This window comes from Athene cunicularia, assembly GCF_003259725.1.
Source record: "Athene cunicularia isolate RWA chromosome 2 unlocalized genomic scaffold, athCun1 chr2_part1, whole genome shotgun sequence".
Taxonomy (NCBI): Eukaryota; Metazoa; Chordata; class Aves; order Strigiformes; family Strigidae; genus Athene; species Athene cunicularia.
The window spans coordinates 18512356-18518265 of NW_020799095.1; positions in this window are offsets into that span (position 1 = coordinate 18512356).

Consider the following 5910-nt stretch of genomic DNA (forward strand, 5'->3'; position numbering starts at 1 on the left):
TCGAGGCCTCCTGCCACCTCTGCTTGATTTTCTGTGTGTTAGGATGGACCATTTTTGAGCCTGGAGGAGATGGTTCCTGAACATCAACCAGCTCTCCTGGGCCCTTTTCTCTAGGGTGGTCTCCTGTGGGCATCTACCGAGCAGATTCCCTGTACAAGGCAAGTCCTGTTCTTTTGTAGGTCCAGGGTTCAATGTTTCTTTCCTTTCTCCTTACAAATATAGTCTCTGGTGCAATGCTGTAGAGAAACCTCGATGAATGGAAATGCTGTAGCAGATGGCAGCAGTGGGAGATCTCACTGTGCATTTTTTTCATCTCTTTCAAATGTCAGTCTTTAACCTGTTCTTTTGAATGGGCAAAACTCAAATTTCCCTTCATGTGAATTTGAATACCACCACCCCTTCCCAAAATGTAGTACAGAGTACAAAAGAAAGTAATGGGACCCCAAAACAGCCCTTAATGGAGGATGGGAGTACCTGAGAGCCTGCTGGCCATTTGGCAGCGAGAGGAATGTTTGAAGGTAATACAACAAATTAGTAGCCAGTTTACAGAAATTACATGTTTCCACAGACTTCGCAGCTAGTTGCATGCACTGAGCCTGTAATAATTTTTAATGCTTTATGTTAATCTAGCTCTGTATTAATGATGATTTCAGTATGGGGGTTTTCTCCCAACCCTCAGCTGCCAGGTAATAAATGAATCTGCTAATTTAGGATAGTGGGAAAAATGTCACTGTGACTCCAGAAACCTTTGTGAAACAAACCTTTACATTACACGGTGCTTGCTTCATTAACTTTATTCCCAAAATGAGGTTGTGTTTAATCATCTGTAACTCTAAATGTGCTGGGACAATACTGAAATTTAATGGTGCAGAAAGACTTGTGTAAGTTGGTCTGAGTCATACTGTACTGACAAGCTGCCTAGTTGTTGTTCTCATTGTTAATGCTGACTAATACTGGCAGTCCTCTATGTAGAATTTCTTGGTCTGGACTACGATGGTAGGTTTTTCTAGTGGGAGAGGGTGAATTTCAGAGGAGGTGAGCAGAAATACCGGCTTTTACCTCTACACCATACAGCAAAGTAAATGAAGGAGTGTGTGGTCTTGGCACAGAAAGTCTTTAGTGTGTATACGATTTAATGATGTGTCTGCAATCCAAATAGTGAACCAAAATAAAAAAACATTCAGTGTTTTCTCTGAAAAGATGCTTTGCTCATGCGTGCAACTTGAGTATCATCTTTGATTCCTGTCAAAGTGGGATCAGAACAGTGACTCATTTAAAACATACATAAAAAAACATGTTACATACATGTGTGTATACACATTTATACATATATATGGTTTTGTCTTCAGCTATTCAAGGTATGGAGGTTGTAGAACTGCTGGGGAGACTATTGGAGCTGGCAAAGACTTGTACCAGCATTGCTGTCAATGACCTATGATACCATCGAAAATAAATGGAGCTAGGCAATAAAATCTGTACTGTCACTGGTGTATTTTCCTTGTGGCTTTATGTGCTAAGAGTAAATTGATTTGAATATAAATGGTAAAGGATCTTGCACTTATTCCCTAAACATTTTTTTAAATTACAATATTTTTGTTTGATTTTTTTGTTGTTGTTAAAATGCATGGTGGTTTCATTATTGTTAATAACCTGCAGATCAGACTTTGCTAATAATTCAGATTAATTAATTTGGGCTAACATCATATACAATAACACTTTAGAATCAAGTGTGAGCCAAATGTCAGCTTTCAGCAGTCCTGCTCCTAAAATGGTGTTTGATAAATCTGCTATAATAAATCACAAAAGGGAAAGACTTTTGCAAGGTAACAGCATTGATATTCCCCAGAACATGAGTTACTTTTTACTTCATTGGGAAATCTCATTCCTCATTTCAGCCATTAAAAAAAACCCACCCAACTGCTGTTTAGCGAAGGATTTCAGCTCTCCCTGTACTGACTGGAGAGAAGACACAGGCACTGTCAGACTGATTCAGCACGTCTTGAGAGAGGGAGATACTCTCTGACACCCAAAAAGTGTTCATCCCATCTCCTTCTCATCCTGAACCACTTTGGCTTAGCATTGCTGCCTCGTTACTGCTTCCTACTGAACTGAATCCGTACATCCCCCTGCTTGCTGCATAAAGACAAAATAAGCTTTAGCATAGCATCAGTCACTTCAGCATAGCTCCAGATGTCAGCAGCTGTCCTATTTTAACTGAAGGCCTTACAAGCAGGCAGATGTCTAGGAAGCATAGATCTGGTTTAGTAATTCTGCTGGCCAGGATATAAGGATCAGCTTGAAATAACGTGGACAGATGCTGGGAGTTAAGATTCAGACTGCCTCTGTTTGGATTGTTTGAGTAATTATGAAGTAGTTGCAATTCTGAATGTCTAAAGCAGGGAAGGAGGAAAGAACTGGAGCACAAATCTTTCTATAGCAGTCCTGCTTCTGCCATTCTTGCTTCAGGATCCCACTTAGAAGTGTGTAATAGCTTTATCAGCTTCTGCATTTAAACAGAATAGCAGGAAGGCTGTTAAAGCTTCCTTACAACTGAATGATAACTGTTCGGCTCTAGCTGAATCCTCTGACAAATCTGAGGCTTTGTTCTTAACTGTTCAGCCTGGGAAGGAGCTTCTCAATTGTCTTGCGTGTCTCATCAAATTCATAACTTTAAGCTGCTTTGGTGATCTGCCAGAACTTACTTATTCTTTCCTGCTACCAGCGTAGGAAGCCACGCTACAAAAGCATTGCCCTTGTTTTAGGTGTTCAAGTCTTCCCAAGCTCAGAGAAGGGCTGAGGAGAGATTTTTATCACTTCTTCAGTCTTTGCCCAAGACAGGCTTCCTGACCAACACCAGATGTGTTATAAGGCTGCCAGCCTTGTGCTGAGGCATTCACACAACAGCCAGTCCTACGTGTGGCCATAGGAGCGAGGACAGAGGCCAGGGCCAACTGGAGATCTTTTCAGATACTCGGCCTTTGTGTGGGCAGACCTCTGTGCTGTGGAATGGCAGGAGGCTGGATGCACCTCCCAAACAGCCAGCGGGAGAGACAGTTTCAGAAGTCTCGACTGGATATTGCACTGAGCCCACGGAGCGCTTCAGCTGCCACTTTCCTGAACTGCTGTGATCCAGGTTTTTAACAGATTAGTTCACTGCTTTGGCATCATTACCCAAAATAAAATGTGCTTATGGACAAATAACAAAGAAGAAGAAACTACTGAGCAATGGTTTTCTCCAAGATTCCACACTGCGTTGTCCATCTTTTGTGAAGCCTGGCATGCATGATCCATACTGCAGCATGATCTGCGTGCTCCGTTCTCGATAACTGACAGTGTTTTTGTACCTTAGGAACAGTATGGGATGATTGCGAGCATGAAGAGTTTTGACGCATTCTGGTAATGGTGAGATGAGTAACTTGTTAAATATGCCAACAAAATTAGTTACTAGGTAGATCCACTTACAAGGTATTTGATGCCATAATTTAATTTCAGGCAGAAAAGCAGTGCCTTGGAAGAATCTGTATTCAATCTTGAGATACTGAGCAGCTTTAATGTGCCTTGACATTCAGTATGGCATTCATAATCCCTGTAATTATTCCTTCCTACTCTAATAAGAGCAGGCACTGTACAGCACAAGTACTGAGGGTTAGTTTTGTTTCATGCTTGAAAGGAGGAACACATCATATAAAGCACACTTTGTACTGAGCTGTGGGAAAAGAGGTGAATGGGAGGCTAAACCAGAAGCTTTAAAAGCAGTTCAAAATGTCTAGTATGCTTCCTCTCTGCCTGTCTCTCTAGGCAGTTTTGAATGAATGAAGAAGCTGCACAAAATGAGAGAAGCACAAAGCTGAGAGCTTACTGGAGGGGGGAGAGCTTTTGGAGGAAACCTCTCCTCCCATGGCTCCCATCTGCCTGCAAGGGCAGGCATCGTCCCATCAGGCAGGGCTTGTGCTACAGTGTTCTGCCCCTTCCCTCCCTCTGCCAAAAACTTCTGCCTCTGTCTCCTTGGAGAGGAACCTGAGCGCTGGTACTGCCACAGTAACAAATACAGGAAATTAACACTGAAGCAACCAAACGTGGCACTAGAGAAACAATTATGGGCAGTACTGGTGACTGCACCCTGTTACATAGGTTTAAGCACCGATGATTTTCTTGTGTGTTGGTGTTGAACTGCTTAATGGGTACCTGAAGCCAAAATGTCAGGAACTTCTGGACTGTTTCTGGTAGAGGGTTAAAGAAAAGGAGACAGACAATGAATGGATGTGAAGAATAATTTTTTTATGCTCTTAAAGGAAGTGGCCACTAGGCTGGCTATTGAGGTGCCCCTTAAACTGGAAGAGACAATGGAATTAAGAGGACTTGGTGAATGTACTAGCTATCAGCTGATAGGGAGTTTATGGAAGAGACAGTGCAAAGGCCTTTGGTCAGATGTGATCTTAAAAGGTGTGAAAGGGGCATTAATAAGGATGGAGGGTTGGACAACTCAAGATGTGCAGATATCAACCGAAGAGGAGAATGGAGACCCTGCAGTTCACAAGGTACATAGAAACAGCACATCTGCTGTGACTGAGGAGCAAAGCTGTCCATGTGGCATGGCATAGCTGATGTGTCCACACAGAGCAAGAACGGGGTGCAGATCTGACTATAAGAGGTCCCAATTAAAAAAAAAAAAAGTTAATTGTCTCACTGATTTGGCCAGTATGATGTGACTGGGAAGGTTTTTTTTTTTAATAATGCAAGGAGTTTGCATAACAGAACTAACAGACCACTCATGCAGCAGTATGCAAAAATATTCACTATAGAAATAATACAAAAGCTATTCCAGTGTAAGTGAAGTATGAGCACAGACTGATCCACGGGACTGACAAAAGGCACGGGTAAAGCTAAGAATGGTGGAGTAGTGCAGCACACTTAAAAAATAGGAAATTACTATATGATCTTTAAGCTAAAATCTCTTAGGAAAAGAGTAGTAAAAACATTTTAGTGGGATAGTGTTACATGTCTGCTATAATCCTTTGGGGAGACATTTCTAGTCTTCGCAGAGGAATGTTAACAGAAGCTGTCATTAGGAGAGACTTACATTTTCTTGCTATAGATTGGAGGACAAATTCTATCAATAATTACAGGTTTTTATTGCTTCTAGAAATCATAACTGACACGCTTGTTCCACAAAATGTTCCTGAACCAGCAGCAGTGTGTGCTGCTTCAGGCTTTGAGCATATTTATGTTGCATACTGCTTGCTGGGCAGTGGATTCCTGAAACTGCTGAAAGTAATAAATCAGCCCCAGGTGGGAACTCGCTGGTGAGAGCACCTTTCTGGCATGTAAACCACCTTGTTCTGCTGGGGCTCTGGTACTTCTACACACGGCTTCATTACCACTGTCCAAGACTTACAGTGAAGTAAGAGAGAGTTACACAAAATAACTTTTTTTTTTACAGTTTGTCTAAAATAACAACAGGCCTCAAATGAAAGGACTTTTTATTTCAAAACGATGAACTTTGAGAAATGAGGACGGCTAGACAGTGAAATTTATTGGCCTAAGAGAAAGAGAAAAAAATCCCAAAAGCTCAAAGAAACTTTAGTCAAACGACAGGGTCTCTAGCATTTGCACCTTAGGAAGGGAAGAGGTCTTGTATGGAAAGCTGTCACTGAAATGTTATCCCCTTTAAAAGTGTACTTGAACATCTGTAAGGAACTGAAAGAAGGGGGAACAGAAGAAAACATACAGTCTAATGGGATCAGAAAGTCTTTGTGATGGACTGGATAACCAGAAGACAAAACTGAGTTTAACTTTTGCAAAGGAAATTAACATACATGTACAGATTCCTTAACTATAAAAACGGAATAAGAGAAAAAGCACAAAGGGGAAGTAGCAGAAACAGGGGACTGAGACCAGTAAATCTAAGAA